The sequence below is a fragment of the Podarcis liolepis genome (genome assembly GCF_965112155.1).
Source record: "Podarcis liolepis genome assembly, chromosome: 4".
NCBI lineage: Eukaryota > Metazoa > Chordata > Lepidosauria > Squamata > Lacertidae > Podarcis > Podarcis liolepis.
In genome coordinates, this window is record NC_139558.1 from 9,095,143 (window position 1) to 9,118,471 (window position 23,329).

Consider the following 23,329-nt stretch of genomic DNA (forward strand, 5'->3'; position numbering starts at 1 on the left):
TAAAAATTAGACAAATTAACGGAGGAAAAGGCTTGTGGGATGTTGGATTAGTTGGAGTACTGATCTGATTCAGCAGCACTTTTCTTATGTTAGAATGTACACAGACTACAGCAATATGATGTATTAATTGTCCCCCATTGAATCTTTCAGTAGACCTATCTACTAATTTACATACAAAACACTATCCATATGTTATATCAGGGCCAAACTAGATATAGCATTTGTTGTGTCAGTGCAATTAGCGTACACATTTTTTGTTGTGAAAGTGGCAGCACCAGAAAAACCTGAGCAGCCTTAGGGTATGAAGGTGGGGTCAACTCTTCCCGCCTCCCCACATGCTGGTTTAACCAATAGGCGGACTAAGCACCAGCAAATTATGAGCATCCTCACAAAAGAAATAGATTTTTTTTAATGCAAAGAATTGAACGTTTGATATTTCAAAGGAAAAGCATCATGGGGTGAAAACCCACAACTTCCTTACACTCTACTCCACAATTTCATTGCACAGTTTAGTATTACTTTTATTTTGAATTACATATGAGAGGCACCATAATCATGTCAGTGTTTAGGGCTTCTAAAGGTCTTAACCTGGCCCTGCTACCCCACCCCCTGCCTTGGGCTGCCAAATTGCGTCTCTTAAACTGCCCTGTGCATCATAAGGAAAATTCTCATTGGTGGTTTCACTTGAAATAGCAGTTTCAGAGGGTTGATTTGTGTTGGGACTGTGGCAGGGAGAGAAAGCGTTAAATGCCCCCTTCCAGCTGTGGATGGTTCTCTGCAGCTACTATGCATATAACAAAAAAGTTCCTACTCATTGCATTTATGCAGTTAGCATAATGTCTCGTTTGGCCCTTAGCAATTCTGGAGGACAGGGCAGTCAGAGATGAGGGCTAAGGGCTGAGAGCTTGTACCTTTCCTCAGGCCAGCTAATCAGGTCAAGTCTGAGCTGAAATGTCAACCTACATCCTGGCCTACAGCTCATTCTCCTCACCATCACCCTACTAGGGCTGCCATACAGTGGTGCCTCGCAAGACGAAATTAATTCGTTCTGCGAGTTTTTTTTGTCTTGCGAATTTTTCATCTTGCGAAGCATGGTTTCCCATAGGAATGCACTGAAAATCAATTAATGTGTTCCTATGGTCAAAAAAAGTCCAAACCAAGCCAAATTTGGTACAAAAAGAGTTTATTAAGTGCTCGCTTCACATCCAAAAAATTCAAAAGCACCAAACCTCCCAGAAAACACACAAGCTTCCAGATTCTTGCAACCCCCTTCTCAACAATTCCCTGACTCCCCCAGCCACCCATCACACAGAAATCCAAACCCAGAAATCTTTTTTTTTAAACAACAGCAGAGTGCCCCAATGGTCACAAAAAATCATAAAAATGCAGAAAACACACACACAAGCTTCCAGATTCTTGCAAACCCCTCCCCAACACCAAGTCCTCGAATTCCAAACACCCCAACCCAAAATCCAAAACCCCCCAAAAAAGTTTTAAAAGTTTAACTTACCAAATGGCTGCAAAAGAAGTTTTGGAAAACCTTCAAAAATCACCAAAGTCTTCAAAAACTCAAAAAAGGCTACCACACCGCGTGCTATGAGTTGCTCCTCGAAGTCAAGTCGCAACTGCACCTCTTCAAGCAATGCACCCTGGGTATTAACGGTTTTACGAAAAAGGAAACAAACTTGCAAGACGTTTTCGTCTTGTGAAGCAAGCCCATAGGGAAATTTGTATTGCGAAGCAACTCAAAAAACGAAAAACTCTTTCATCTTGCGAGTTTTTTGTCTTGCGAGGCATTCGTCTTGTGAGGTACCACTGTATTCTAAAGAGCAAAACAGAGGACACTATGACAACTCTCATTTTAAATACCCCTCCTATATTTAGGCTATAAAAGCTGTGATATATTGGTGAGGAGGGCAGAGAAGAGGAGGAAAGTGGTCTTCAGTCACCGGCTATGTCTAAGTCTCATCCAGAAATTATAGCCAGGGACATTTTGGCAAATTAAAAAAAATCCACCCGGACAGAAATTTCACCCCTGAAAAAGAGGACGTGTCCTGGAAAAAGAGGACACATGGCCACACCGCAGTTGCTCTATCTCGCTTGCATATAATTGTCATTATATCTTTAGATTTTATACTGAGAGCCAACAGATGCTAATATTTTTACATGGTGACGTTTATAGGCATGCCAAAGATAGAAAAGGAAGCTTAGAATGAAGTATTTGCCTTGCAATATTCATGGTGGTGGTATTCTAACTAGAGAACAGTGAGAAACAGTGTATCCTAGCCAAACCTTTAAATCTTAAGGGAAGCTTTAATAACTATAAATTTGATAAAACATTATTTACAGCAATTACATATATAGTTAAATTTTATGTATGTGTTTCAGTCTGAATGTCTGCAAACTGTAAAACAGAATCCGCTACCAGAGCATAACAGATTTCTCTCTAAGGATATCTGCCTCATGTATTTCAGATTCAAAGAAAAATAGACAATTCTGGGTAGCTATAAAGGTATAAAAATGCTATAATTTATTTTTATGCAGAAATTAAGCCAGTGCAGCTCCATTTTTACCTGTAATTTAACAGTGATCTCTTACAATTTACTCTACAAGAGTAGTCTCCACACTTCCCTCTAGGGTACCAGAGGGATCCTTAGAAGCTTTTCAGAGGTACTTCAATGAGAAGATCAGCAAAACTTTGTTAAATGAGTGGCTGGCTCTCTCTCATGCAGTAGAGGAGTGTTAGGTATGTCCTAGGCAGAGGCGGTTTTTGGGTGCTACAGGGGGCACCACAACAGTACTGTAGGACAGAGCGTGAGAGGGTGCCATTGAAATTTGAGAGCCCAAAGTCCTCCACTAGTCCTAGGGTGCTTTCTTAGCTCATGCAGGGCAAATGTCACCACTTTTCCCTGGCGTTTTCTTTTCTTCTTATTTAAATCTAAAGCAGCTACCCCAGCAGGGGCATGTCAGTGCGTGTGGGGAGGGACGTATCTCTTCCAGTTTTCCAGCTGTAAATTGTCCCCCGTATAGATAAAGCTCTGGTTTTCCCAGTAGTGATGTATGGAAGTGAGAGCTGGACCATAAAGAAGGCTGATCGCCGAAGAATTGTTGCTTTTGAATTATGGTGCTGGAGGAGACTCTTGAGAGTCCCATGGACTGCAAGAAGATCAAACTGATCCATTCTGAAGGAAATCAGCCCTGAGTGCTCACTGGAAGGACAGATCGTGAAGCTGAGGCTCCAATACTTTGGCCACCTCATGAGAAGAGAAGACTCCCTGGAAAAGACCCTGATGTTGGGAAAGATTCAGGGCACAAGGAGAAGGGGACAACAGAGGACAAGATGGTTGGACAGTGTTCTCAGAGCTACCAGCATGAGTTTGACCAAGCGGTGGGAGGCAGTGGAGGACAGGAGTGCCTGGTGTGCTCTGGTCCATGGGGTCACGAATAGTCGGATACGACTAAACGACTAAACAACAACAACAACCCATGGTGCTTTCCAAGCATGGAAGAAAAGAAAAGAAAACAGGAAGCAAGCTCAGAGGTGCTTTGGAGGAGAACACTAGCAGTTTATCTATTTTTTTATGTATATAAAAATTTATACAAAAAATTAAATCCTCCCTTCCTGTGCCTATGTATCACTCAGGTTGGTTTGCAACTATTTAAAATGACAATGAAATATGTGTACCATAGAGAATTTCCCAAATCTTCTACACTAGTTGATTGGCAGAGAAGTTTATGGCTAGGTTCAGAAATAGTACTGAAGTGAAGCAGCTAAACCATTTTTTTATATTACGTTCATGAATGTGTTCAGGCTTATGTGTCACCCTCCTTTATCCTCTTGTCGAATACCCACAAAGGTGAGAACATGGCGTGTGAACTGTGGTTAAAAGTTAACTATGATTTAGGACAGAGGTGAAGCACCTGTGGCCCTCCAGATGTTCCTGGACGACAACTTTCAGGATCTCTGACCCATTGGCCATGCTGGCTGGGGTTCATGGGGGCTGGGAGTCCAAGAGCATCTGAATAGAGGGTCACAGGTCCCACATCCCTTCTATATACCAAGAACCAAGACATCAAGCTGAAATCCCACTTTATCCTGATGAGATCTCTTCCCCGCTACCTTGCTGGGATTTCTGCTCTAGCCCCCAAAGGAGATGGGAGTCCTCTCCCCCAGTTCAAATTTCAGGCACATCCCTCTCTCCATTCTGATTCAGGAATAAGCACTAAAGTCTCCTGTTTGCTATAGTCCTGATCCAGATTGGAGCTCCTATGCTAGCAAATTCTGTAAACATTGCTCCTTCACTTAAAGATGCAGCAATGTAGTGAACATTGCATACCTTTTTGTCCTTACCAACTTCATTTCCTCCCTCCTCTTTGTTGTGTCTCAGTGTTTGATGGGCCTGCTCCTTCCTAGTACACCCAGTGACCAGGGGCTTGTGACTACCGTATCTCTTGTGTTCAGAGGCCTCCGGTTCTCCATGTGCACAGCAACCCCACCCTTGTACACAGAAAGGACAGCCATGCTTAGCTATGACCCCATTTGACTGAGAGCATCTTGAAATGTTAATTATATGCTATTTTTTTTCTAGAGAGGAGAAAATGGGATTATCTAGAAAACTGCTGGATAATTAGATAAATGATGGCCAATGAATGCTGCAACGGGCAGAAACAATTAAAATATGAACAAGTTAGTTCCCAATTGAAGATTCCCCCTTTGTATTGATTTTACAGAGCAAGTAAGATGTGAATTCTCACTCCATATAAATGTTACTTGAATAGGTCATGTTGGCTTGCTCAGCCAATAGAACATGGACTCAGATTCCACACTTTAAATATGTAACTATTACAATTATTTACACAATATTGGTATGAGGTGGGTAAATATTTTCTGAGCTAAAGGGATTTTGCAACACTGGGACATCAGGAATCCAGTTTAGAGTCTTTAATAAATGAAGGCAAACATTAGCAAGTACAATAAAGCCAATCAAAAGTTTGTTTTGGAAATGCCAGCATTAGGTTACAACAAAGTTATTTAGAGTGAGGCCAGAATGAGATGTTATTGAAGATGTGTTGATAGTGCTGAAAACAGCAACCTCACATCTTGGCTCACCTTCTCCTGGGTAATGTTTAGGAATACAGCATGCGTGACTTGACATGATTGGGCTCTGGTATTCTATACATTGGCAATGCACAGTCAATAGAGTGAAAGCAGGGAAACATGAAGAATGATGATATTATCATGTGTGTTTTGGGTTACTTAAAAGTTACAAGAATGAGATGATACAATGCGCAGCTGTGACATACTGTATTTTTTGCTCCATAAGACACACTTTTTTCTTCCTAAAAAGTAAGGGGAATTGTCTGTGCATCTTATGGAGCGTATGTGTGGTCCCTGGAGCTGAATTGCCCAGGGGCAAAAAGCAGATCATGCTTTTTTTTTTTTTTTTGAAAGAGGGAAGTGGGCGTTGAAACAAAGCCGCTGATCATTTGCCAATCAGGGAGAGAGATAAGGGACACTAGAGATAAAGGAGGTTGCCTGGGAGTGGGGAGGTAAAGACAGCAAACTTGCAAAGGGGGGAAACAGGAAGACTAAAGCAATAAGGAAAGAAATGAGAAGAAAAGGAGGAGCAAAAAACTGCCGCAGCTAAGGAAAAGACACTAAGGCAAACAAGAGGGAAGGGGGTGTTGAAAGGAAACAGCTGATCGGTGGGATCGGAAGAGAGATAAGGGACGCTAGCGGAGACTGCGGGGGGGGGGGAGAGGTAAAAGCATGGATCCTCAGGATTTTTGCATTGGGTCACCCCAAATTCACCATCAGATCACATAGCATGTCCATGGCTACAGCCTGCACCAAAAAAATCACGCACCCACTGTTGTGTGGGGCCACAATGGCGCAAAAACATGGTTACAAAGCACGGATCCACATGGATCATCAGGATTTTTGCATTGGGTCACCCTAAATTCACCATCAGATCACATGTCTGTGGCCACAGCATGAACCACAAAAATCATACACCCACTGTTTTGTTCAGAATATTTTTTTCTTGTTTTCCTCTTCTAGGTGCGTCTTATGGTCAGGTGTGTCTTATGGAGCGAAAAATACAGGTATGTAATGCTTAGTCTCAGCCTCAACTGGTAACAAATGAAAATTGGAAGAAAGGGATCAGGCTGAGAACTTTGTATTCTTTTAAAATAAAAAATAGAGGCTCAATTCACCCAGTTGCTCTCTTGCTTAAAAACAAACCCAAATTTCCCCAAAAACAAACAAATAAAAATTACACCACACGCAGGAGAAGCTCCTTATGGAGTCTGCCCTTTCTCTTGTAATTCTTCCCTGGTTCAGTGTCACTTCATGTCTGAAGGGGACTTTTCCAGGAATTAGTAAGAGAACTGGGGGAGGCCCAGTCTCCTATGCCTGATCTGGCACAACTAGCAGACCATCCTAGAATAAGTGATTGAGCTGAGCATCATTTTGTCTTCTCTTACCTGCATGAAAAATGCTCTTGGCACTCAGCATGACCTCCATGTGGAATAACAGCACTAATAGCACAAGTAGTGAGCATTCAGGTACCACATTTTTGAGGGAGAGAAAGAGAGAGTTAACTGTGCTTCTCATGTAATCTGGGAGAGCCGGGCAGCCTGAGGATATTGTGGCTAAGACCATTGACTGAACCCATGGCTGAAATGACATTTGTAGGAAGGGCTTCCTGGGTCACAGTTGAGTCTATACTATCAGAAGCAGTTTTAGGGAGCACGACCGGTTTGGTTGCATTGGGCACCATGCTGCAGGGGGCGCTACACCAATGCTGTAGAACGGAGCACGAGAGGCACCCCTCCAATTTTTTTAGCATTGCACAGGCCACCTCTGAAAGAGCCCCAAATCTGCCACTGATACTATTCTGTCTCTACCACACTGCCTCTTAAGGTGGCCTCTTACTAGAGAGGGATTTTTGGCTTGTCAGAGGAGAGGCAGGATCTGTCTGAGGTGGCTTTGTTTTGCCTTGGCCAGTCAGCTATCAAAAAGATGCTGCAGAGAAGTGTCTGCTGAAAAAGAAAATAATGTCATAGAATCATAGAGTTGGAATGAACCCTGAGGATCATCTAGCCCAGGCATGGCCAAACTTGGCCCTCCAGCTGTTTTGGGACTACAATTCCCATCATCCCTGACCACTGGTCCTGTTAGCTAGGGATCATGGGAGTTGTAGTCCCAAAACAGCTGGAGGGCCAAGTTTAGCCAACACTGCACTAGAGGATTGGCCTTGTCTGTAAATTTCATTCAATTCTACCCCCAAATAAAAATGTTTTATAGAAAGTACTTACATACAGCAATATCAGGGAGGAGGGAGGTACAGCTGGTGGGAGGAGCAAAGCATGATCATAATCAGGGACATTGATCCCACGGACAAAGCGAGTAAGGGCTGAGGATAAGTAAGAATTTATAGGCCCATAATATATGTGAGCAAATTTCTAGTTCATACACGCAGAGAGAGAAAGGCACACAGCTGTTTTGTCTGTCATGTGTGACCTTACAGGACAAATAGGTTTTGGAGAGATAATTCATGGTTTTGCAATGAAAAGCGCCAGAAAAATAAAAAAAAAAGTTTAAAGTGAGTTGCTCTGCTTGTAAAATGGTTGCAGCTGTGTTGGTCTCACAGCAAGGCAGCGCCATTATTAGGACAAGCCAAAAAGTTACTAAGTAGTAAGGGTCTTTTTCAGCTGGAACTCAGTTCTGGCTTCTCTCAGGTGGGTGTCATTGCCATTACAAGAGAACAAGGGAGGCATTCGTGGTGAGTTCCAGCACTTCTTTTTCTATAAAAATAGTAGGGGTGTAAGGGGAAAGTTGCAGCAATGGGGTAGTCAAAGGAAAAAATAATTAAATGTCAGTGCCTAATCTTAAAAAGTAGAGACATCACCTTGCCAACAAAGGTCCGTATAGTAAAAGCAATAGTTTTCCCAGTAGTGATGTATGGAAGTGAGAGCTGGACCATAAGAAGGCTGATCGCCGAAGAATTGATGCTTTTGAATTATGGTGCTGGAGGAGACTCTTGAGAGTCCCATGGACTGCAAGAAGATCAAACCTATCCATTCTGGAGGAAATCAGCCCTGAGTGCTCACTGGAAGGACAGATCCTGAAGCTGAGGCTCCAATACTTTGGCCACCTCATGAGAAGAGAAGACTCCCTGGAAAAGACCCTGATGCTGGGAAAGATGGAGAGCACAAGGAGAAGGGGACGACAGAGGATGAGATGGTTGGATAGTGTTCTTGAAGCTACCAGCATGAGTTTGACCAAACTGCGGGAGGCAGTGGAAGACAGGAGTGCCTGGTGTGCTCTGGTCCATGGGGTCACGAAGAGTCGGACACGACTAAACAACAACAACAAATCCTTGGCAAGGGCTGGATATGGCCTTGCGAAATGCCCTCCGGGCATGAACTGCTGTAATACTAGGCCTGCACAACTTGTGAGTTACCAAACCAAACACAGCTCAGTGTGATAGTTAGCCTGCTAGGAATGCAGTATACCTTCTATTTCTGCTTTCTGCTTGGGACTGCAAAACACGGGGCGGATCTTTCAAGCCCTTCGGAGGCCACCCAACATGGCAGAGTGCTGTGTTCTCCTTGGTTGCCCAAGCTGTGCAGGTCTGCATATGCTTTCTCCAGGGCTAGGAAATTATTCTCTTCTGAAGACAGTTTGTTAAAGATGAGAACACTGAGAACTTGTGATTAACAATATATACAGCTTTTAAAAGAAGTGCCAGAATAATGTTACAGAGACACTTACCTCAGATGAGGAGATTGCAATGAAATGAGACAACGCATGGATCTGTTCCTCTAAGTGTCTGCAGTTATCATTTTGAGGTAAATGAAGCAATAATAAATGCCAAGTATTTGTGAAGGAGATAATTTGTATCCTCCAGAGCGTTTTAATAAATACTAAACACAAAAATCAATGCAGACACATTGCCGCTATCACCTTTCTGCAGTTCTTTTAATGCTACCTGCTATTTTCATTTTTTTTAAAAAAATCTAAGTTTGTAGCTTATGGCTCCTTGATTTATCTTTATTTTGCATTCAACACCGTGGCAAGACTTGTTCCAAGCAATCACAGAGTATTGTTGTGCAACAAAATGTATAGTCATTTCTCTTATTCAAGGTTGGCCTTGGCATTAGGCAGAATGAGGCAACTGCCACAGGCAGCAGATAGTGAGGGTCAGAGAGTAGACAGAGCTGTACCAGCCACATGGCCTACGCTGAGGAGCAGCTGAGGAGGGCAGCTCCTCAGAGACTAGTAAGCGCTGGCCTGGTTTCAGGAAGGCGGCATGAAGGCTCTGACAGAGTCCTAGAGAGCCAGTGTGGTGTAGTGGTTAAGAGTGGCGGACTCGTAATCTGGTGAACTGGGTTCGCTTCCCCGCTCCTCCACATGCAGCTGCTGGGTGACCTTGGGCCAGTCACACTTCTTTGAAGTCTCTCAGCCCCACTCACCTCACAGAGTGTTTGTTGTGGGGGAGGAAGGGAAAGGAGATTGTTAGCCGCTTTGAGACTCCTTAGGGTAGTGATAAAGCGGGATATCAAAACCAAACTCCTCCTTCTCCTCCTCTTCTTCTTCCTAGATTCCAAAGTTAGGCAAGTGCTTACTGGGTTTTGGGAAGGATGTAGCAGGGCTCTAGGACCCTTTCAGAGCCTTGTGCCCCCCTCCCGAAGCTTGGCTTAAGCCAGCGCCATGAGGGCTGAGGGGGGGGGCATCAAATGGCCTCACACAGGGTGGCATATTACCAAGGTCTGCCCCTGCCTCAGTTGTGAGGGAGGATCATGTTCCATTGCCAGTGCTGAAGTAGTCAACTGCATGCCTTGTGAACTTGTGTACATTGATTGGGGAAATTCAATCTGCCTTTCACCTCAGGCAGCAAAATGGGGCAGCCCTTCATCTAGTGGATAGTGCCTGTGACATCATTAGAACTGAGTCACATGCTCACTGTGCCCATGCTTTGGTTGTTGTCTCTTCTATGGCCTGTCTTTGGCATTTCTGAAGGCCTTCCTTGGCAAACCTTGTTTAAAAATAAAAATGAATAAATGGCAGAACTTTCTAGAGTTGCCCCTTCTGGTTGGTTCTGAAGGGTATTTGTGGGGGAAAGTGGCAGGAATGGCTTCCCAACTTGCCTTGTGGCCAATCCTGAACTTGCTTATTGCCCACCAGCCATGTGCAGCTGCGTATGGGCGTTTGATAGCCATAGAACATTTGTCCTTTTTGGGTGGGCTACTAGCTCTTTTTCTTGCACATCTACTCATGGTGTGCTTTCATTTAAGCCTTGAATGAAATCTGTGTGACCCAAGTGAGGTTTTGTACATACAGTAAAGTAAAGGGTAAAGGGACCCCTGACCATTAGGTCCAGTCGCGGACAGCTTCTGGGTCATGTGGCCAGCATGACTAAGCCGCTTCTGGCGAACCAGAGCAGCACAAGGAAATGCCATTTACCTTCCCGCCAGAGCGGTACCTATTTATCTACTTGCACTTTGACGTGCTTTTGAACTGCTAGTTTGGCAGGAGCTGGGACCGAGCAATGGGAGCTCACCCCATTGTGGAGATTCGAACCGCCGATCTTCTGATCAGCAAGTCCTCGGCTCTGTGGTTTAACCCACAGCGCCACCCGCATCCCTCTATGCCTTTAAAGCTATGTACTATGCCTTTAAAGCTCATTCAAAGTACTATGCCTTTAAAGCTCATTCAAAGAACATTCTTTCTGTAAGAAAATCCAGGTAATGTAGTTTGTTAAGGGTTGCTGGGAAATCTAATTCTGAGAAGGGGGAACTACAGTGCCTAGAAGTCCCAGCTTATGCCAGCCTAGCAGTTTGAAAGCACACCAGTGCAAGTAGATAAATAGGTACCGCTGCAGTGGAAGGTAAACGGCATTTCTGTGCACTCTGGCTTTCGACATGGTGTTCTGTTGCATCAGAAGCAGTTTAGTCATGCTGGCCACATGACTTGGAAAGCTGTTCTGTGGACAGGCTTCCCCGGCCTGAAGTGAGATGAGCACCACACCCCATAGTCGCCTTTGACTGGACTTAACTGTCCAGGGGTCCTTTACCCTTTTAACTTAAAGGTATAGTGTGTACACAGCCTAAGTATTGTAACATTTCTCTATACACAGCGTGGCAGTTTGGCATCTCTTAACTAAACTAAAGAACACCGGGTGAGATTAGCCAGGAGTAGATGATTTAAAAAACAAAGAGGAAGCAGTGTTTGAAGTTAACATGTGGAACTTTACAATATGAGAAATTAGACAATGCACTGATACCTTGCTTTTTTAAAAAAATCATGATGGAAAGGTCATCTGTCTCTCAATGTCAAATTGATGATGGAATGTAATCCCATCTTTTATTTCTAAAGTCTGATATCATGACTGAATGACAAGAGATGGATCCGTGTCATTAAGTCATGTGGCTTTTCGTCCTGTGGTTGAAATGTGAAAAGACCCTGCGGCTTTTGACTTCCTCTGTAGCATCTGGCGCTGGCCAGTATTGCAGTTTATCCAGCTAGTTAGATTATTTGTCTGACCCCATGTAGTTATTATCAACTTTTCATCTCCATTGATAGTAGCTCAACAAAAGAAGCAGGCAGATGGTAAGCTTAACCCCATTAATATCACATATCCAGGGTTCACTGCCGACTATCGCTTCACGTTATGTCATGTAAAGTCTTCAAATGCCATGTCCTGTGTTGCCCATTTTTAGTGACAACCAACCGTCTTAAGCCTTTTGGCATTTTGTCAGCTTAGCAGATCCAGAGCCATCCATCACTGCTGTTAGGGCTGTCACAGACATTTAACTTCAGCATCAGCCAACAGCCTGCAGTCTTGATTACTGATCAGAATCATTGCAGCTGTCAGTTGAGAAACAAAAGTCTGTTTCAGAATTTGGATAGTCTGACTATTTTAATAAGAGGGTTTGCAGTCTTGAGTTTATGTCTGCATCCTTGTTTTTATGTGATGTTACAGCTAGGAATATTTAGGAAGCTTTTTTCAAATTCATTTGTACATCTGCAAATGTCTCCATTACCTCTGCAGCCTTCCAGTGATTGGCATACAAAGATGTTTTACTTCTGCTTCAGAAGAACAGGCACTTTAGGATGACCAGTCAAATATTCAAGAAGAATCAGCCCTATGTATGAGAGTGTGTGTGAAGAATGCATGGCTGTTTCTGTCCTGTGTCTCCCCTCCACTTGTCCATGGTAACAAAGATGTATGATATGACACCATCACACTCTGTTTTCTGGCCTCCACCAATGAGGTGGCGCTAGCTTGTGGGAACTCCAAGAGTGATGATGTCTTATCCTATGTCCTTTTTCAATTACATGTCACCAAGAGAACTTGGGGAGGATTCGTGGGATAGTTTCAGCCATATGTTTGTTGTAGTGTGTAGTTAAAGTATATCAATTCAAAGGGACGCAGGTGGCGCTGTGGGTTAAACCACAGAGCCTAGGACTTGTCGATCAGAAGGTTGGCGGTTCGAATCCCCGTGACGGGGTGAGCTCCCGTTGCTCAGTCCCTGCTCCTGCCAGCCTAGCAGTTCGAAAGCACGTCAAAGTGCAAGTAGATAAATAGGTATTGCTCTGGCAGGAAGGTAAATGGTGTTTCCGTGTGCTGCTCTGGTTTGCCAGAAGCGGCTTAGCCATGCTGGCCACATGACCCGGAAGCTGTATGCCGGCTCCCTCGGCCAATAAAGCGAGATGAGCACCGTAACCCCAGAGTCGGCCACGACTGAACCTAATGGTCAGGGGTCCCTTAACCTTTACCTTTACCTATATCAATTCAGGCATAAGGGATGCTGTTTCTTTTAATTTGGATTAGGGTGGCCTTTGGTTTTTAGCAGTAGTGGGCAGCAGGGAGGGGTGGTGCTGTGTGGCTGATCCCCTGGCAGTAGAGTTTCTGCCACTTACTGGGAGGGAGAGGAGGAGAGGGGAAGCAATGGGGATGTAGGTGCTGTGCAGGCCCACCAGTGGAGCCAATCTGACACTCCCCATGGTGCACTTGCACAGTGCTGTTGACCCCACAGCCTTGCATGTTAAATGGTGGTGACTCCACTGCTGGGAGGTCAGGTGCACAGCAGTGCCCATTTCCTATGACCACTATTGTGTGCTTCTATTTTATTTTAAACCAGTTATGTTTATATCATAACAAACTCAGACTGAATTGTTTGGCTTCTTAAGATCGAGTCACATGACCATGTTCAGCCAGGTTCATCCACCTTGAATTTGAATAACACCACATGTTGTGGCAGTCAATTCCATAGTTTAACTGTGCAGCATTTATCCTGAATTCCCCACAATGTAGTTTCATTGGGTTACCCTGTGTTCTAGTCTTGTGAGGCCCCCCTTGATTTCCAGTGTTGCTGTCTCCAGAATGTTCCATGTGCAGAGCCAACTAGAGAGGGAGAGCTGAGGGGTTTTACTCTCAGGACAGAACAGTGGTGTCAGGAGGAGGAGTTTAGAGTTGTTAGCCTCTGTGGAATGCTTTGAGACAAGCTGGGTTTGTACAATCTGGGCAATGCTCCAGTTGAGCCAAAATCGAACCAGATTGTTGGCGTCCAACATCAAAAAGTGACAGAGAAACATCTATAAGGTTGAACCATCTCTAGAGATTGAAAATATATCTGATCATTCAGCTGGGGATGTGGTAGAACTTAGCAATAAGAATACCTGGGAAGTAAGCTCAATTGAACACAGACAGATTTATTGCTCAATAAATATGCATTCTGATTGATTGGCTGGGCTACAGCAGTACGTGGAGACTACCACAAGCTCAACCCAGCCCATAGCTGTCATGTTTTCCTTTTTTTAAGGGAAATTCCCTTATTCCGAATAGGATTCCTCGCAAGAAAAGGGAAAAGTTGACAGGTATGGCCCAGCCCAGCTTCCCCGCTCTCTCCTACATATGTGGGAGCCCAGGATGTTAGGGTAAATAGGTATCTCTTCCAAGCACTTCTTCTCACTTTTTTAATACAGCTTAGAGACTATTGTCATTAAGCAGTATATAAATGATTGAAATAAATAAATGAACAAGTTGTTTTCTGGAGCATGAGGGGAAGACTGGATGGGAAAATGTGAGTATCCCATTCAACCCAATGGCACCTTACGCAAAATGCATGCGTATCTATCCATCCATGTACATGGGCAAAGGAGAGGGGAAATAAAAGTTCTGTTGAGCCTACAGGAAACCTTGGCGCACAGACACTGATTGAAGAGGATGTTGCCCTTGAAAAGTTAAGGGATTTTCAGGTACCGGTAAGTCAAATTAGTGGTAAGCCTCTAGAGTCAGTGCTATGTTTTGTCCATAACTAGGGAAAAGGAAATATATTAATGAAAAATAAGTGGAAAGAGTCCGCCCCACAAATCTAACCTCATTTTGCAGGGTATCCGTCGTTCTGAGCCATATTTTTTTACAAAAATAGATAATGTTGAATTAGTTAATCATCATATTGCAGTGAATGACTATGGATGCACAAATTATATGGATATTAATACTGCATTAGTTCATCATGATTAATCTTATAACAATTAATAAGCGAGTGAACAAATGATTGGCCATTTATTAGCAAAAGAAATATGTGCCGTTATATTCATTCCCTATTAAACAATTGGAGTTTAAATTTAAAAAGAAATTAACGTAAGGATGATAGGAAAAATATAATGCACTGAATATCTTTTCAATTTGTGATCATGTAAGACCAGACTAGTATTGACACAACTGGAAACGTTAAACCAATTATCATGCATTTTGTTAACTAGACAGCATGGCCATTTGGATGGATTCAGAGTTTTTCTATTCAGTAAAAACCATATTGTGTTTTCCAGATAGACCATATTTGAGGACTCTTATAGAGCAAATTGCAATGGTCTAAGCAGCAGGCTACCAGTGTGATGACTGGGATCGGGCTTTCATTTTTTTCAAGAATGGACATAGAGAGCAAAGCAGCTGCAGCTGGAAAAAAGGCACTCCTTGACACTTAGGCCACATGGGCTTCCAGAGACAGAGTAAAATCTCAGAGTACCCAAAGATCCATGTACATGATCCTTTGGGAAGGCAACCTCAACCAGAACAGGTTGCCTTCCTAATTCCCAGACCCAGAAATCAACAAAACACAGCAGCACCTCCATTTTGTCAGGATTCACCTTCGCTTTATTAGTCCTGATGCATCCCATTATTGCTCCCAGACATTGATAAAGCGCCAACATTGCATCACCTGATTCAGATGGTATGGAGAAACAGAACTAAGGGTCATTCACATGATGACACCTTCCTCCAGATTAGCCCCACCTCTCTGTGCCTGGCCTCACTGCCCCCAACATGTTTGGTGTTGTGTAGGCTCCCCACACAAACCACAATTAGGATATCCGCTGTCAGGAGTGTGTGTCAGGAGCAGGTAAGCAATAAATCATAAGGCATTAGTGAAATTAACGTTTTTATTCAGTGAAACAAGGTTGACTCAGGAGGCCAGGCCTAGTGAGCACAGCAACTCATCCTGGTAGATCTTGCCCCTATGAAGCAGCTGTAGGGACCAAAGGTCCCCACCTTCCCACAGTTGTCCAAGTCTCCTCCTCTCCCGGGTTCTTCCCAAGCAATCTGAGACTGAGTCACCGTGCCTGCCTTTGCTCCTCCCGCTTCATGCCTCTCCGGGTTCTGAGAGCTCAAGGAGGAGGGAAGCTTGTTGCAGCAGTGGCAGGAGACTCCCTGGCTTCATCACCAGCCTGACTCATCTCTGCCTCTTGCCTCTTCTCCTCTCCAGCCTCCACTTCTGCCTCTGGTTCTGACTTCTCTCTGCCACAGACTCCCCCTGCTCACAAAGCCCTGTTACCTCTTCTGCTTCTGACACCTTCTCCTCCCAGTCTTCTCCCTCTGACCACTCATCGTCCCACCACCAATCCCCAGGCTCTGAGCCTTCTTCCCCTGGGGGATCCCTAGGGGTTTCCCCTGCTGGCACTCCCCCATTCCTCAGAATCCAGCCAGTCTGTGGCTGCTTCTATTCTGCTATTCTGCTATTTTCTTTATTTCTTTTTTTTTTTAAAGCATGGGATACATAATCATTTGGCAACTATATAACTAATCCCATGTATCAGGCAGCTTCACCAAAGCAAAGCAACAGAAAATATTTTTTCTTATAATCGACATTATTATTATTATTATTATTATTATTATTATTATTATTCCAACATAATAAAACTGCAGCAAAATATCAAACATTAAACTGCCCCGATACAGGGCTGCCTGGTTTATTTATTAAAATTCTATACCACCTTTCATCTGAAGATCACAGGGCAGTGTGCAATATAAAAGCACAAAAATACACAACAGAGTAACAAACAAAAGCAATAACCACCCTCACAGTTTGAAAGGCCATAGATTGTTCTTCTCCCAGGCCTTTGTGATTAAACAATGTTTTTGCGTGGTGCCTAAAGATATGTAATGAAGATTCCAGGTGAGCCTCCCTGGAGAGAGAGTTCCGCAAACGGGGGGGGGGGGGCACTGCAGAAAAGGCCCGTTCTTGTGTTGCCCTACTCTTGGCCTCTCGCAGAGGAGGCACATCAAGAAGGGCCTCAGATGATGAGTGCAGGGTCCAGGTTGGTTAACATGGGGCCAGGTGGTCCACGAGGACTTGATAGGCATGCCTAATATCTGTTCTATTTTCCTGATTAATAAAGTCACTTTTCTGTAGCAGAAAAGTTGTAACACTAAATCAGCTAAAATAAGGGCACTAAACTGCCTTTGCCCATTCCGTATCTGAAACCTACCTTTGGGTTTTTAATTTGACTTCACAGATTGTCTTCTGATGTGTCCCTGTGGCTTATGTGCAATTGACTAACATGCTAATTGTGTGACATTAGCGAGGAGTTCTATGCCTGCCTGGCTGCGACGATGATTGTTGACTTCATCAACTTCCCCCTAGGAAACTCATCTTAACGTCTCACCCCCTTTTCTGCTAAGACAACAAGAAAAGTCGTTGATCTTTTAAAAAATGCAGCACACTCCTAAGAGCTTTGAAAACTTTGATATGATCCTTTGAATTCAGTGTTGTTAAGTTTGGAAAAGGGTCACTAAAATTAGAGCTGTAAAAGCTAGAGATATTTGTTACTTTTCTCTTTATTCAAAAAGAAAGGACCAAGCCAGAGATCCATGATTGGCGACCCCAGTCTCCTCCACCTCTCTTTAATGAAAAACATCCAAGCTGGCTATTTTATCGGGGGGTGGCACTGTGTGGAGGACGTGTTTTTGCCACTTTGTTTTCCCAATTGAAGCTTTCTCTCAAAGCTACTATTATTTCCGCCGGGGTGGGGGCAGGGCACGTGCAACACTATGGTAAATTTCCACTTGGTGAATGATCACCTTATGATCAATGACTATAACTAAGAACCTAGCAAGCTGCCTTATATCATTTCAGACTATTTGTCAAAAATTGACTGACAGCAGCTGTTCAGGGTTAGAGGGTGTGGTCTTTCACACCACTTGTTATTGGACCTGGTCCCTGATCCTTTTTTAACTGGGGCTACCAAGAACTGAACGGGACACAGGTGGCGCTGTGGTCTAAACCACTGAGCCTTGGGCTTGCCGATCAGAAGGTCGGTGGTTCAAATCCCCGCAATGGGGTGAGCTCCCGTTGTTCGGTCCCTGCTCCTGCCAACCTAGCAGTTTGAAAGCACATCAAAGTGCAAATAGATAAATAGGTACTGCTCCGGCGGGAAGGTAAATGGCGTTCCCATGCGCTGCTCTGGTTTTGCCAGAAGTGGCTTAATCATGTTGGCCACATGACCCGGAAAAACTGTCGGCGGACAAACGTTGGCTCCCTCGACCTGTAAAGCGAGATGAGCACCGCAACCCCAGAGTTGTTCATGAATGGACGTAACTATCAGGGGTACCTTTACCTTTACCTTTTTACCAAGAATTGAACCTGGGGCCTTCTGTGTACACTGGCAGGTGCTTTACCACTGAGCTATGGTGCCTCCCCAAGTTGAGTTCGCCATTTTCTTGAATATATCATGAAAGGCTCCACTACACTCCTAAGCATAGCTACTTGGAAATAAGTTCCATAACAAAACAATTAGGTTTTCCTTTCCTTTGATTATATTCTGATTTACTTTTTCTTGCTGAGATGGAGAGCTTGGAAGCCTTCGCTGAGTTCTTGCTAAGCTTAACTTCAATGTTTACAATCGGCTGGAAGCTGCTCCATTTGGGTTGCTGCCCCACCAGGCTCAGTCTGCCCTCACCTGTCTGCCTCCTTCCTTACAACCAACCCAGGAAGTGACTCTGTCTGGAAGTGGCTCTAGCTCCACCTATTGTTGGTCCTCCTGCCTTTCGCCCTACCAGTCCTGATGAGTACCAGCTGCCACAGCCAACAACACAATTTCAGAAACTTGAGACAAGTAATAAATTCTTTATTTTAGCTTTTGAATAATAATGACCAGAGCAAAACAGCAAAAGCAGCAACAAGAATAATGCCATAGATGAGATTTAGAAGTTTTGGAAGAGAAGAGCAGCCTTTTTATGGGTAGTTTGTCACGAAAAGGTAGATCTGATGGTTGGGAATGCTTTGTGAGACAGGCAACAAAATTGTGATAATTCTTCCCACCCTCCTTTCCTTCAGATAGAAAGAGTTTGATATTTTATTCATTTCCTAAACCTTGCAAGATGCTGTGCGATGTGTTTTTCAACTTTTTGAAAGCTACATTAATCCTAAATAAATATATCTCGGATCCGACATTCTCTTTCAAAGATAACTTCTAGAAACACAAGGAGCAAAATTCTCTACTGATATAGCTAAGCGGAATTCAAATATAGCTGTAGGCTGATAAAACAAAAAACAAAAAAACACACCTCACACTGTTTTTGAAGATCAAAGAACAGAGTTCCGCGTTATTGAGTATCGGGTGGGGTGTCCAGGGCTTGCAACTAAAAATGCATTTGTAATTGTCTTTTGTCTTTATTTTCCAATTCGTTTTTAGGGGCTTTAAAGATCTGTTGTAACAGGACTCTTGTTACATTTAATAAGTGCCATGTTGATTGGCGTCCTCTAAGTAGGCTTTTCAGTTTGCCTGTGGGGAAATTTAATATAAAAACATTCAACATTCTTTTATTAGTGTTTTTTACTATTCCCAGTCCCATCAGACCTTTGGTGCAAGCAGTGTATTATTGAAAAGCTTATCTGTAAGAAGTGAGCCAAGGGGAAATTCAGGCTTTATTAATATTGACATCATGTTCCTGTACAATGGCTGTCTAAAGAAACTTTTCAATTGGATTTCACCCTGCTTTGATGCCGTGCAAATGGAAACAACCAAATGCATGATTTAACATAGTAGAACAGTAGTCTGTATGCTACATGCTCACTTTTAAAGTAGGATGTATATGCGGAATATATACAACAAGATTTCTAGTTCAGTTGCAGGGAACAAAATATAGAGATCGTTTAGAGATTCTTAAATATTGATAATATTTAAGAATAAATTTCATCATTTTATCAGAGAAGTGATTCATTTGCGTGTTCAGACCCAGAGACCTCCCTCCTAAATAAAGACACATTTGACTCAAATTTTAGTTTTGTTTTTTGGCAGAATTTAGGCCACAACTTTAATGATTACAGAAAAGTGAGTGGTTGCATAGGCTCTGGTTCGACTAGCTCCCTGCACCCTTGCAGGTAGCGCTGACCCAGAGCTCTATCATAGGTCAGCCAAGGGTGAACACCTGAGGCAGGTGACAGTGGCGTAGCGTGGGTTGTCAGCACCCGGGGCAAGGCAAGTAATTTGCGCCCCCTAACCCGTGGATTTTGCGCCCCCTAACCCGTGGAGCGCGGCCTCCCAGATGTTGCGCCCGGTGTGGCCGGCCCAGCCTGCACCCCCCACGCTACGCCACTGTAGCACAGAACACCATCCCTAATCCTGCAACTGCAAAAAGTTCTGCAACACAGCACAACAGACCGTGCAAAAGGATCGTTGTTGATGCTTTTATTAAAAAAAGTAAACAACAGCCATCTTTATTTACACTATGAGCTAACTGTCTGAGATGGGTAAAACCAATCCCAAAGGGCCCTTACAAACAGTAGATTATGCTACATTTTCCTTGTTTAAATCCACAATGTTTTGGTTTTTTTAAATGCACTCTACCTCCCCACCCTTATACCCTTTCCACCCAAGACGTACACCTGATGCCTTTGTCACACATTACATGCACCCAACCCCTTCCCTGCAGTCAGCTAGATTTCCCTCGCAATAAACGTGGGTGGGTAGGTACCGGAGAAGGGAAACCTGAAAAGAGGAAGTGGCTGCTTTCCTGCATTCTGCCTCAGGGTCTTACTGCCCACCCTGCTCTGTTTCGTTGCTGTGTTTGCTCAAACGGAACAAAGAGCAGGGAAAGCCCCTCCCCTCCAGGCAGAGAGAGAGAGAGAGAGAGAGAGAGAGAGAGGCGCCCTCCACGAGTTGTCGAGCTTGGGCAACGGCTGCGCGGCCGACGACGAGGCGCTAAGGCGCCGGCTCCCCAGGCTGCAGCGCTTGGCCAGGCGCTGCGCTTGCATGCCTGGCCGCGCCCAGCTCGCCTCAGCGCCGCGGAAAACAGAAGCAGTGGCGGAGACGACGACCCCCCACCCCAACCAAGCCTTGATTGCTTGTCCCTTCCCTCTGGACTCGCGCCCCCCCAGGTGTTGCGCCCGGTGCGGCTGGCACCCCTGGCACCCCCCACGCTACGCCACTGGCAGGTGAAAAGCCTGGGAACCAGTGGCGTAGCGTGGGGGGTGCAGGGGGGGCCGACCGCACCGGGCGCAACATCTGGGGGTTAGGGTTAGGGGGCGCAAATCCACGGGTTAGGGGCCGCAAATCCATGGGTTAGGGGGTGCAAATTACTTGCCTTGCCCCGGGTGCTGACAACCCACGCTACGCCACTGCTGGGAACAGACCCTGTTCACTCCCCAGATGCTCCCCTGGACTCAGGCAGGGGCACAACCCCTTTTCGGGGGTTGGCCAAACCAAGTTGAGTCCCTGAATTCCTTTAACGGAATTCATAAGGATGGCAAGACCATTCTCCCTTCCCTATCACCTGAACCAGAGTCTATCTGCAAACTTACAAGTTGTGACGATTTGCTATGCAGCAGGCGAAACCCAAATGGCAACAGCCAACCAGCCAAGTGGGAAAATTCCTGCCGTGCCCCCGTCCCAAAGACAGACGACACACGACGGCATAGCAAGGTCAATCGCAAAAGGCCCTAAAATTAGGGAAAGGTGGGCGTGTGTTCTGATGCACGAGCCGAAAGTGGAAGCTCTGGGCCACATGCATGGGTTTATATAGGTCCCTCGATCCGTTTAGACTGCAACCCCATTGGCCAGATTGACACCCAGCATTGAGGGACCTACCAATCAGGTATTGTGGCTATCCAATGGATCCACCCACAACCAAGAGGTCAGTCTCCAGACCTCACCACAACACACGCCCTCTTTTAGGGAGGACACAATTTATTAATTTATGAAGCTGTTTCATTTACTTTCTCTTGCTCTCCTTCAGTTGTGGCCTAGGAAACAAAGATGGCTTGTGAGCTTTGACACTGATAATATGATCTTGGGCCTGACATAAAAAGTGGTTAAAATGGCCCGTTACAATACACATATTAAACTATGAATGGTTCTCTAGGAAGTTTGAATGTGCCCCCTAGGAGATTTTCGGTGGTATTCAACTACATCTTGCATCAGAGTAGACCCACTGAAACTAATGAACATAGCTTAGCCGCATTCATTCACTTCAGTGGGTCTACGCTGATGAAAACTGGGTTGAATACCACCTATTATTAGTGACTTTCTAGCCTCAGTCAAAATACTGTTTCCTGGTCTATAACACTGGCTTAAATTTATTTGCACTTTCAGCCCAATAGCCCTTTACTGCAACATAACTGGATGACTTTGTTGGCTTAGTTGTCTTAAAACCATCCTTGGTGAGAATGTACATGTTAAATAATTTGCCTTGGAATGTAAAATGTGCAAAAACAAACGTTATTGTCAGGTCTGGGATAACAGGATCTGGAACACAAGTTGTATTAAAAAGATTTTTTTTAAAAAACAAACAAACTATCGCAGTTTATTATGTTCATGAGTCTCCAGCCAGTGTAATGAAAGCTTAATGGAAGGTCTAAGAGGAGCAACAAACAAAAAGAAGAGGGCAGCAAGAAATAACAATAAAAAATTATTAGTTCAGTTTCAAGCTGGCCTTGAGAAGTCACAAGGTCTTTGTTGACACATCTCCTTTATGCTAGACAGTGCAATATGCTGGGTATGGAAACTGTCATGGGAAAGCTTCAGTCAGTAGAGATGAGGGAGATGGAGGCAGCTCTAATGATAACACTAGCAGGGAGCTTTTAAGAGAAGGGAAAGTCAGCACTCCTGAGTGGCAAACCCAACTGTATTATTGCTTGAGCAGGGCATCGCTAAACACCTACCAGATTTCTCTCGTTACCCTTTTGGGCCATTGTGGCAAAACGAACGATGCCTCTGATTAGAGGCAGGAAGCATAAATTCCACAAGGTACATATATCATGTTGATATTTTGCAAATTCCCTTGGGCTGTGATCTCAATTTCAGCAGATGACACACCATTCCAAAGAATCTCCCCGCTGCTCTAGGCCACCTTTTGTCTATACGTGCATCACGTAGGAGATTACTGCCCACCATGGATGCCCATTTAAGATGCCATTTATACACTCACGTTTTGCTTACACTAGTGTCCATTAAAGTACTTTACACTCAAGACCATTTCAGGAATGCTGACCAGGATTAAATGCACTATAAGTGATATGAAGCTTCTTTCCTTCCTTCATTTTACTGCCCTTGAGTGAATAAACATAATGAATTTTTGCTTCCATGGTGTGGATTTAGTGGGGATGCCCTTCAACTAAACCCAACATTCAGTGAGGCCTTGTTTACATATTTCCCTGCAAAATTGTCATATACCGTATTTTTCGCTGCATAAGAAGCACCTAGTTTTTAGAGCAGGAAAACAATAAAAAAATTCTGAATCAAATGTTGTACTAAACTATTTAAAACAGCAAAGCAGGTGGCTCCTGTCCGCTTTGCTGCTTTAAAGAGAGCCACGGTATATAATGAAGAGAATGGAAAAAGGATAGACATTGCATTACAATGTAGCTGTTTTCATTATCACTGGGAAGTCAGTATTGGCAGCAATCACAAAAACTAAAATTTGAGCATTTTACTGTTATTAATCAAGAATGGTAATAGTCAGGGAGAGAAACAAGGGCTGTGCAAATGAGAAGTGCTTGGAGTATGGAGGAACAGCAAAGAGATCAAATGATTGCGCTC